The 11,407-nt window shown below is 33.6% G+C and overlaps 2 long non-coding RNA genes across 2 annotated transcripts; one reads left to right on the top strand and one right to left on the bottom strand.

Moving 5' to 3' along the window:
• Nucleotides 1-271: 271 nt before the first annotated feature.
• LOC108902535 (uncharacterized) lies at nucleotides 272-8,597 on the top strand. The gene is made up of 3 exons (XR_001964095.2): nucleotides 272-872; nucleotides 4,768-4,820; nucleotides 7,331-8,597. It is a non-coding gene; the product is annotated as an uncharacterized LOC108902535 (long non-coding RNA).
• Nucleotides 6,986-9,391, bottom strand: LOC127140549 (uncharacterized). Its single transcript, XR_007811041.1, has 3 exons — nucleotides 8,697-9,391; nucleotides 8,063-8,124; nucleotides 6,986-7,357 (listed from the first exon to the last, which is right to left on the bottom strand). It is a non-coding gene; the product is annotated as an uncharacterized LOC127140549 (long non-coding RNA).
• Nucleotides 9,392-11,407: the final 2,016 nt, after the last annotated feature.

Raw genomic sequence — 11,407 nt, 5'->3', positions numbered from 1 at the left:
AGTGTAAACACTAAGGATGTTCCACTGAATGAAGCACAGAGTAGAACAAATGTGACCTGTCTCCAATCTTCTTTTGTCCCATTTACTTTCCAGCACTGTTGCCGCCTCACCCAATCCATCCTCAAACTCTAAGTAGGCCATATGGAAGCCTATATTTATTTATAGAATATCACCAAAATAAGGTGTCCTCTCTTTGATTTATATATAGTTTCTTAATACCTTTTTTTCATTCTTCTTCTCTCTCCAGCTGTCCTAGTCAGTCACATGAAGTACTATATTCAGTAAATGCATGTTTCATCAATTGCTGACACAGGAACTGAAAGAGCATATACCCTAAATTTTCATTTGTCTTAAAGTTTGTGAGGAAAGGCAAGTTTCAGTATCAGTATTCATTATCAGTATCAGTGCTTCACATAATATTACATATAAATATTAATATTGCATATAAATATCCATACTATTCACTATTTAGGGCTCTTTTATAAGGGAGCATCGATTTTATTTTAAGGTGGTCCTACAATATTTTCGATTACGGAAAGGGTGGGACAGCACATCTTGTTTGTGATTGTTCAGAACCAAGGTCAATCATTTGTTGGCGTCTGACGTCAGCGAAACATAGTTGGAGAGCAGCCCGTACGAGACTCATCGTGTGGAAAGATCATTGTACTTCTCAAAATGTCCGTTTACTGTCACTGCAGTCGATGGAAAACCGAGAAATCACGAGAGGCTTTTATCGAACACCGAAAATTTTAATATAATGGAGGAAAAATGCCGGAAATTGGCCGAAGAAGGACATCAAAAATGGCTTCCAACTTTCACCTGCGGGAGTGTGATAGGCCTAATGCTCGTGTGTGCGGTGACCGCTTTCAATGGTAAGCTAACTCGTGTGGGTATTTTTTATGTAGAAAACAGTTTGCTTTCTCTGCTTTGTAACGTTTAAGTTATTGTTTATTCTTTGCTGTGTTAGAGCTCTTACCCCTGCAGCTTAACAAGTAGCAAGGATATAGCTAACGCTGGTTAATGACAAGTTGTTTTGCAGGGTGCAACTTTGTCCACTCACTTGTAGTTATGTTTTCTCATGTGTACATTGTTTGTTTTATGTTTTATGTTATGGCGTAGGCCTACTTGTGGATGCAACCAGGGGCGCTTTCATCCTCATCCAATATTGGTCTATTTCAGTGCAAGATGATTGCAGTTTTCTCCATTGTTTTAATGTCATGTGATTCAAAACCAATTCCAAATTCCAAATTACTGTACTGGACAAGTTAGACACACGTCGTGTTGTTAAAGTTTAGTGCGTCCTCTGTTTTACACGAACAATTTCATGGAAAGATTTACCCCCTTGTGACCCAATGACTCCAAACCAATGCCAAATAGTATACACATTCCAGGAGACCCGGAATGAATGTCGAATATCCAATCAAGAAAACATCACGCGGTATGTTAATCAGGGAGCAATTTGGTCCACTCACTTGTAGCAATATTTTCTCCGCCTTAATGGTGGATTTGTACATGGTTTGTGTTGTGGTCCGTCATATTGTTTGAGGAAAATGCGGAGGGAACTGTAACTTACGTAATGGCGTACTTGTGAGCACAACTGTCATTAATGTTAGGGTTGTCAGGGACAGAAGCCGTTATTTTTCTTGATAGTCTAACTTGTGTCAACACTTTACCTAAGGTTGTAAGGGCTTTGATAGTCGGAAATGGCTGTTGATTTTGTTTAAATAGGCCTATTCCAAACTGTAAATTTATGGTATGTTGTTGATAGGATGATTTAGCTAAACCAGTTGAGGTATGTTAACGCCAGTTGTCACTTGTTGCTATAGCAACAGTAAACGGTTTTCTCAAACTACATTTTAAGTACGGATAAGCCAGGCTACATTGTATTGTATTATATTTAGCACAGAATGTGTGATTTAGTGTATACTAATACATTATAGATCACTAATACTTTATGATGCAAGATTATTTTAAGTTTATTTGAAATCTGATGGTTTAATGATTTCATTGGGATAGGCTACTGTGATTTTGGTATACTTCTAAACTTGTTGCCGTCTATATATTGTAGCTACCTTGTTCTGAGCCAAATGAGTTGACAGTTAAACCTATTATCAGTAAAACCCCAAAAGACTAGCCAAATTATTATCCTATCACATTATTTTTTAAGATTAAAACCATCCCCCCTTTCTTAAAATCTTTTTATCCTGTGTGATTCATGGGTCCAATACAACCCCTTATCTGTGAAGTCCAGAGGTGATCATAGATGGTGCATGGGCCAGATCCAGGTACAGCTTCGCTTTATTGTTGCTGAATTTTACAACTTTGTGGTGAGGAACTGTAATGACATATTTGTTTAAGGAATGTTGCTTAATAGTGAGATTTGGGATGATGTGATTCCCAAAAATGACACTTTTTCCAGAAACCATAACTTCCTTTAGTGTTGGAACAAGAAGTTACAAAGTAACACTAGATTCAATCATATTTTGCAAATGAAAAACATGACTAACATTTTTTGGCAATCAGATGTTTATTGAGAAGATGAAATGGTATGACAAAGGTATTAGTGTTTTCTTATTAACAAGAACTAAAACTTTTCCGATCTATGGCTTTAATCAATCAAAGATAATGCAGAGTATGACAGAGCTTTGCGCTTTCATATCTTCCTGTGTTTGTGCTGATCTGGAATTGTGAATGGCTAAATAATCCGTTCTTCATCCAGTTTAATTGACTACAGCTAATTTTGGTTTTATTTCCATACAAGAAACCTTGTTGGACTCTATGTAATGTTGTCTCAACTCCTTGGCTAAGCAAGTTTTTAGTCAGAAAAAGTCATATTAATCCTTTCATAGTTTTGTCAGTAATTAACCAGTATTATAAGTATTTGTTTCTAATACTCATTTTTGTTACTTTTACCTTGAAAGAGGCCATGCTTCTCTAACAGTAACTCATCTGGTGTTGTTGCCATCCCTTTTTTTTCCCCTGTATTTTTCCTTCTTATTAGTATCGTGAGTCATAAAATCTGTGAAGGTTCTGTTCAGCACAGTCAGTCACACTACTAACAACAATTTTGATTTTTTCCAACCACATTTAGTGTAAATTTTAATTGATTTTAGAGAAAAAGAAGGTGTAGCCAGTTAGTTTATTTATTTTCAATCTGCCTCTGTCATTACCTCAGCTGCAGTTTCACAGTTTAAAGTTCATGTAAAGCAGTAATACTAATGCATTCAGAGTTAGTCACACCACAGAGAAATATGCCATTACCCACCCAGCTAAATTTGAATGGTTAGCATCCTGCTAGCACCACAACCTGTAAAACAGATAGTAGCAGCCTTGGAATTGTACAGACGTTTGTGCCACCAGAGGATACACACATTATATGCACACACACAGACAGACAGTGAGCAATGTCGGAAGGACCGGGGGAGGCACGGTTGTTTTGGCTTCATTCAAAAGTGACAGCAGATTACTGGTGGATTCCCATTGTCTCCGATTAAACCTTGTAAAACTAACCGGCGTGAAACGGTCACAACGGTCACCTCTTGATGCCTTTGAAAATTTAAATAAGGCAATGACTGGGCTGTACTGTAAACTCTGGCATCCAGGGAAGATGCATTTGCTGGACGACGACATAACTAGCTAGTAAATGCTGCTATTTATAATAGTTACAGTGTTGGGGGTGGGGTTATGCTGTTATGAGTGGTCGTTCCAGTCATCAAGCTGCCATTTCAGACCCACCCGTAAAATCCTGAGAATGAAACTGATGGAAAACTGTGAAACAGTCTAACTCCACAATGCAGTAACACATAGTTTACAGACTTTACACATGTTTTCAGGAACTATTTTCTGACATAAATTATGTGTTTAGAGACAAATCTCTAAATTTGCTATTTAAAACCTGTTGTCTGGAACATATTTCACTAAGTCAAAGCTGCAGATCAGGACTGTAACTCATCAGACTTCAACTTTAATCAATTTCTACAATGTAATCTGGCTCTTTTTTCTTTTTACATAAAAAAGATCGTCGTACTGATCTTAATAAAACTTACCTAGTCTTAAGATTCAGTCTACCTTAGCCATATTGTTCAACTAAATAAACAATGATTTCATGTCACTCTTAATGATTCAAGTATTTCTGCTTAATATGAGAATGTGTATATTAAATTGCAATTGTTTTAAAACTGTACTTGTGAAAGCAGAGAAATGTCAATATTCCTTATGGAAAAGTCAGTTTTGTTTAAAACCTAAAGATTAAACATGCTGAACAATTTGATGATTTTGTTCCACACATCAAATATGATGACAGAAGTTTGACGGCAATGCTTTGTGTTATTCTCTCATTTACAATACGGTGTAATATATACACTCTGATCTAGTAACATCAGCTTGGATGGTGGTGTTAAAAAATTTTAAAATTTAAAAAGTATAGAAAGGCATAACAATATCAAAAGATGTCATAGTAAGGCATGAAAAATGGTCAAAAAGGTTATAGTATAGTAAGGTATCAAAAATTGTCTAAGAATGTCATAGTATAGTAAGGCTTCCAAAACTGTCAAAATAAAATTGTCATTGTATAGTAAGGCTTCCAAAATGGCCAAAAAAGTCATAGTATAGTAAGGCTTCAAAAATGGAGAAAAAATATCATAGTATAGTAAGGCATGAAAAATGCTCAAAAAGTCATAGTATAGTAAGGCTTCAAAAATGCTGTGGCTCTCAGTGGTGACATTTTGATGGTTTAAAAGTTGCTGATGTTGTTTCTTTTTGTTACAGGACTCAAACTTCAGCTTGTAAAGAAGAGACAGACATGAAGACATTTGCAGAAGGTCAGTGTTAGTTTATTTTTCAGTTTGCCTCTGACATTATTTCAGCTGCAGTTGACAGTTTAAGACCTGTTCTCACTTATGTTAAGGCTGTAGAACAGGACTGTAACAGAAAAAAAAAAAAATTAATATACAGTATAGTCATAATATAGCACAGTGTAAAAACGTTTGAAAAAATGTCAAAATAGCATTAAAAAATTTTAAATTAGAAAGTGTAGAAAGGCATAACAATGTCAAAAGATGTCATAGTATAGTAAGCATGAAAAATGCTCTGAAAAGGTTACAGTATAGTAAGGCATGAAAAATGGTTTAAAAATGTCATAGTATAGTAAGGCTTCCAAAACTGTCAAAAAAATTGTCATAATATAGTAAGGTTTGAAAAATGGTCCAAAAAATCTCATAGTATATAAGGCTTTTGTCAAACAATGTCATAGTATAATTAAGCTTTAAAAAACATCGAAAAATGTCATAGGGTATTAAGGCATGAAAAATAGTCAAAAATGTCATAGTATAGTAAAGCTTCAAAAATGGTCTAAAAATGTCATAGTATAGTAAGGCAGTAAAACAGACAAAAAATGTCATAGTTAGTAAGGCTTCCAAAAACTGTTAAAAAAAAATGACATTAAGTGTCAAAAAGTGGTGAAAAAAACTCATAGCATAGTAAGGCTTCAAAAATGGTCTAAAAAGTCATAGTATAGCTAAGGCTTCCAAAACATGGTAAAAAATGTCATAGTATAGTAAGGCTTCCAAAACTGTCAAAAAGTCATAGTATAGTAAGGCATGAAAAATGTCAAAAAAGTCATAGTATAGTAAGGCTTCCAAAATGTCATAATAAAGTCATAGTATAGTAAGGCTTCCAAAACATGGTCAAAAAAGTCATAGTATAGTAAGCATGAAAATGTCAAAAAAGTCATAGTATAGTAAGCTTCCAAAACTGTCAAAAAAAGTCATAGTATAGTAAGGCTTCCAAAAATGGTGCAAAAAATCATAGTATAGTAAAGTCTCCAAAAATGAGTCTAAAAAAGTCATAGTATAGTAAGGCTCCGAAAAATTGTACAAAAAATGTCAATCAGTATAGTAAGGCAATGAAAAATGGTCAAAAAAGTCATAGTATAGTAAGGCTTCCAAAACCATTAAAAAGTCATAGTATATAAGGCATGCAAAACTGGCAAAAAAGTCATAGTATAGTAAGGCTTCAAAAATGGTCAAAAAAGTCATAGTATAGTAAGTCTTCAAAAATGGTCAAAAAATCATAGTATAGTAAGGCTTCCAAAACCATTTTAAAAAGTCATAGTATAGTAATGCATGAGAAATGGTCAAAAAAGCCATAGTATAGTAAGGCTTCCAAAACCATTTTAAAAAGTCATAGTATAGTAACGCTTCCAAAACTGTCAAAAAAGTCATCGTAAGGCATGAAAAATTGTCAAAATGTCATAGTATAGTAAAGCTTCAAAAATGATCTAAAAATGTCATAGTATAGTAAGGCTTCAAAAACTGACAAAAAAATGTCATAGTATAGTAAGGCTTCAAAAATGGTGAAAAAAGTCATATTATAGTAAGGCTTCAAAAATCATCAAAAAAAGTCATAATATAATAAGGCATGAAAAATGGTCAAAAAGTCATAGTAAGGCAGTAAAACTGACAAAAAAAGTCATAGTATAGGAAGGCATGAAAAATGGTCAAAAAAAGTCATAGTATAGTAAGGAATGAAAAATCATCAAAAAAAGTCATAGTATAGTAAGGTGTCCAAAACCATCAAAAATGTCATAGTATAATAAGGCATGAGAAATGGTCAAAAAAGTCATAGTATAGTAAGGCTTCCAAAACCATTAAAAAAGTCATAGTATAATAAGGCATGAAAAATGGTCAAAAAAAAGTCATAGTATAGTAAGGAATGAAAAATGGTCAAAAAAAGTCATAGTATAGTAAGGTGTCCAAAACCATCAAAAATGTCATAGTAAAGTAAGGCATGAGAAATGGTCAAAAAAGTCATAGTATAGTAAGGCTTCCAAAACTGACAAAAAAATGTCATAGTATTTTAAAGCTTCAAAAATGGTCTAAAAATGTCATAGTGTAGTAAGGCTTCAAAATAATTTAAATGTATGATTTAAGTTAAAAACATTCATTTTCATACAATATTAAACAGATTGGGAAAATATTTAGTGTTGAAGTATTTATTTGAGTAAGATAATCATTTATCAGTGTCACAACAGCAAAAATAGGAAAGGGCATTATATATGAGAAGATAACAATATGAACAGTATAAACAGAATTATGTACATAGTAATAGATTGCATTTGAGTACTGACATTGCACTGTTTGAAATGACAAAATACCAAAATGAAAATTTAACCCAACCCACTAACATTGTGCAGAGGTGTTTGTGGAAAGCAAAGGTAAGATGGTTCCTTTGTCGAATACCGACAAATTGTCACAGTATATAGTATGGCACAGAAAAACATCAGTATAGAAAAATACTTTGATTAATGTGTGTTCTTGTCTCTTCTCTGCAGGAGTAGAAGACAACAGCGGCTGAAGACCTGAAGTAGATGAAAGAAAACAAGAACAAGAACAAGTGTTATGAAGCTGTTAATTAGATAAAAGACCTCCACCATCTAACTGGTGTAAACAGTGTTGTTTTCCTCTACTATGTGTAATGTAGTCATGGGCACATTTCCCATAGACTTATGATACAAGTAGTTAAATGATCACAAAGATGCTCCAAAGACATATCAATCTTTGGAAAATGCACTCATAACTACATTAATCCTAGCTCTAACAAGTGTTTCCTTGTGATCAAATGTCTGTCATAATCTCTACTGTGATTTGGTAAATGTTTTCTTTCTAAACTTATGTATTTTTAAACATTTTGAGGTTGTAAATTTAATTTATACAGGTTATATATATATAAGTGTGTATATATACATATATACACTTTTGAAGTCTGTGTAAAGCAGTTATACTAATGTATTTTTAAATGAATTCATACTTACTTTTTAGAACTATTCATTTAAGGTTTTAATTTTATTTTTAATGGTTTTATATATATTATTTCTTAGACATGGGTTTATTTCTTAAAGGTTTTCAATTTTAAATGTTTTATATTTTTTGCAGCTACATTGTTGAAAAATACTAAGTATAACTGATAAGTTATAGCAGCTTTAATTTGTTCCAGACAAAAGGTTTTGAAGTATTTAACTGCAGCTGAGATAATGACAGACTGAAAAGAATAAACGAACACTGACCTTCTGAAAATGTCTTCACATCTGTCTCTTCTGTCTGTGCTTTAATGGTTGAAGTTTGAATCCTGTGGAGAAAATCACACCAAACCTTAATATAAAGAGGTGACTTTTAACACATCAAAATAAAAAGCACAGAGTGTTTCTGGGTATTGAACTTCAAACTGTCAAAATATAAGTAAAAGACATTAAATCTACAAAGAAACCAGAGTGTGGACTGACTGGTTCTGGGCTAATCAGATCTAGTCCACAAGTTAAATTTGCTTTATACACAAAGACAGAATAAACTGCTCTGACTGGACAACTGATTCCACCAGCTCCTGATATTCACACAACAGCAGTGGATAGAAATGTTTTTTCCTTCAGTTAAATTTAGAAGTTTGGTTGATATAAGCCAAAAGTAACAGTGTTTCTAATGTGACACTGAACTCCACGTGATTATGATTTACTGTACTAATGAGAGAGAAAGTGTGAAAGAGATCTGATGTTTAAATTCTTCATTTTTCTTTGAACTGTACCTTCACGAACTATGTAAATAAATTTTAATAATGAGTGACGTCTTTTGTGACAAATCAAAGTATTCAGACTGAAGATCAATTACTGAACATAAACAGCTGATGTAAAGCTGTTTATGAATTACCTGGAGGCCTCAGTCCTGGTTTCGAAGAACTTCTTCATTGTACGAAGACTCTCTCATCATGGATGAAGTGGTGACACCAGGAGGACATAAAAAGAGAGATATACGAAGGAAAAAGTTCAATACACTATAACCTATTTTTCAACAACAGTTTAACCATGAAAACACACATAAATATTCAACATTACAGCTAAACCAGAACATTCTCCAAACATTAGAAGAGTGTCTCAGAAAATGGGCTGTTACCTGTCGCATATGACAAGAAAAAGCATCACATCTTTAAGAATTAATAACAATAAATATTTGGGGAAAATTTTACTAAAATGATTATCTTAAATCTTAACTTTTTATATAAATTGTTTGTCAACTAATCACTGGAGGGATCGTGTATATTACTGAGAACTGCATAATAACTCACCTAAGTAAATTTTTGAAAGCAGGGTTTTAACTTGTACTTTTAATTATACTTAAGTATAAGACCTAAGCAATAGCACTGCTATTAACATTACTAATTCAGCTCGTCAACACATTTTCAGACTGGGTAAATCTTTAGGACACATACCTGTTTGGTTTGTAAGGTGAGAGCTGGCATTTCTGTCCAGGCTGCAGCAGCTGAACCAGTAAACCTGGAAAACACAAGTACAACACTTGAAAAACAAATAACCTCATTAATAAAGAATAGTTCACCTCCAAAACTTGAACAGTGTAGGAATAAAACACTGAAAACTTAACACTATAACCTTGACAATTACACTTTGAGGTGAATCAGTTAGGGCTTAAACGATTAGTCAATATAATTGACAACATCGATTATAAAAATTCAACAATGCAGAATTTTAGTGTCCACACTTCGTATGAAACCATAAAACGTGCAACTCTGAAAAATCATAGATGGACAGACGGTGTTGGAAGGGTCAGATCACAATAACGGTTTTTTGTGACTTTATTGATATCAAAGAAAAAATAATTTTTAAAAATAGTTTATAATAATTTATAATAATTTCTAACAGCAGGGCTCCAGACTGCGACCATTTTTTGAGACAATGCGACTAAATTTTATGAGTACGACTACGCCTGTTAAATCTAACTGCATTAAAAAGTAAAAGCCACTGGCCTTTATCGTTTCCTTATCAAATCACCTGATTAACAAGCCCTTAGAAAAGCGATATTTTCAACAGCTGTTCAGTCTCCTGACACGTTTAACACAACCACATTGTTGCTAAGAAGCCAAAATAAAAGCTATCTGTATGGATAGTCTAACTGGTTAGTTTGGCACTTATCTTAAAATTAGTCACATTCCTGTAAAACTTTACTTGAGAAGACAAGACACCAGCCCCTCGACATTTTAGATTTCATTCCAGTGAGATATTGAGTTTACAGTGATTCTACTGTTGTAATGTGTTGCTCTAGAAACATTATTTAGTTGTATTTAAAATATGACTCAACTCTACTCCTGTTCTGAATTTATTCTTTAAAAAAAATCAAAAATAAAAAAACCCAGTTGTTCAGTAATGAAAAAGAACCAGTAACAGTATGAGCCAGAATGATAAGGGTCTATAGATAGATAAAGAAAAAAATGCTAATGATACCCATCCGTGCAGCTGCTTAGAGGCTTCACCCTGACTTCAGGCAGATGAGCAAACCACTTCACTATAAGTCTGGTTTAACCAGTGATATTTTGTGATTATTATTTATTATTGCACAGAGTGGGATCACTGTTTAAAATGTGAAGGATTACTTTATTTTCTCCAATATTAAAGGGCAACTTAAATCATTCATGTAGATTTTAAGAATATGTTTTCCTTTAAAATTAAACAATATATTGTTATTGTCTATTTATTACCAAAGCATTTATTAGTAACATAGCTAACATGGAAAAGATCTGAATTTGTTGCATTGAATCTTGATTTAAGCAGTGCACCTAACTTTTTGGCTGGTAAAATTTTCAATAACAAGCACCCGTGCTATTACAGAAAAGTTAGTCTGGAGCTCTGAACAGTAATCTCAGCTCATATATTGTGACCGACTCTTGAGGCTTAAAACTTGTGGAGGAGCACAGAGTTCAAATCTAGTTTTCAAGCTTGAATTCAACACAAAACGGAAACTCAATAAAATCTCGTCACCACAAACAACTTTCTACTCAATAATATACCCAACAGGCGATCAGTGTACAGCTATGAAAAGATTACTGCAACAAAGCTACAAAGACACACAAAATGACAAAAAGGCAAAACACTGAGTCGCTAAATGATCACAAGTGATCACAATGTGATGCTGAACAGCCACACTGAACAGAAAATGGTCATAAAGAAACAATAAATGACCTGGAATGGGCACAAAACTACAAAGACACAATACAATGCAAAACAACCACAAAGAAGCTGACCATAAATAGATTTAAAACAGCCAGCTAGAGGCGCAAAACGATGTAATACCACCACAAAGAGACACAAAATTATCACATTGACATGATAATCCGCCATAAATTGACTTAAAATGACCAAGCTGGAGCAGAAAATTATGAAGCAGTAAAATGTCTGCAAAGTAAATGTAAAGAGGTGCAAACGGGGTTGTAAACAGACAACTAAACAGTTAACACCCTCCACAACGCCAGTCAGGGACGCTTGAGTCACAGGAACACAAACACACTCTTACCCACGAGATATAAATGACTGAAAATGGAATTTAAAAATGCATTACAGGTAAAGCTAATG

The sequence above is a fragment of the Lates calcarifer genome, unplaced genomic scaffold, assembly GCF_001640805.2.
Source record: "Lates calcarifer isolate ASB-BC8 unplaced genomic scaffold, TLL_Latcal_v3 _unitig_4830_quiver_2745, whole genome shotgun sequence".
Taxonomy (NCBI): Eukaryota; Metazoa; Chordata; class Actinopteri; family Centropomidae; genus Lates; species Lates calcarifer.
Note: the sequence above shows the minus strand (reverse complement) of the source record. Positions and strands in the feature narration are given on the sequence as shown.